The sequence below is a fragment of the Nestor notabilis genome, unplaced genomic scaffold (genome assembly GCF_000696875.1).
Source record: "Nestor notabilis isolate BGI_N333 unplaced genomic scaffold, ASM69687v1 scaffold14192, whole genome shotgun sequence".
Lineage (NCBI taxonomy): Eukaryota > Metazoa > Chordata > Aves > Psittaciformes > Psittacidae > Nestor > Nestor notabilis.
In genome coordinates, this window is record NW_009919813.1 from 5,603 (window position 1) to 6,176 (window position 574).

Sequence of the window (574 nt, forward strand, 5' to 3'; positions counted from 1 at the left end):
GGGATGAGGTTACAGGGATCAGGTGGGAGAGGGAAAAGGAGAGAAGATTACAGGGCGATTTGGCGTAGCAGTGCATTCAGAGGAGAAGGAAAAAGAAGAAAGTCCAGATAAAAATAGAAAATATAAAAGAGGGAAAAGCTTGTGCATGCTGTAGACTGCTGAGTTTCTGCTTGAGGCGATATCACCAAGGACATCTTTTGTTTCATTCACATGAAAATCCTTGCCATCAGTACTTTTCCTGTCCTCACCATGAATCCATCAGTTCCTGAACAAACAGATATGACAAGGCCTTCTAGAGCTGTGTCAGAAACTTTGAGTATCAGCTGAGCATAACACAGTGAGGGCAAAAACGTGTGATTCAATACAGGTGGAAAACAGCTACAGACATTTCCCAATGGATGATGTCTGGTTTAGGTGACTCATTGTCCATGTGCCTTGGTTTAGACGCTTGGAGCAGCTTCTCCTGATGTGATCAAAACTGTGGGCACTAAACTTGTCCATCACTGAAGCACCAAAGGATCAGCACGTTCTTAAAAATGCCTCATTCCGCACGAGGGCAGTGTCAAAGGAGAGG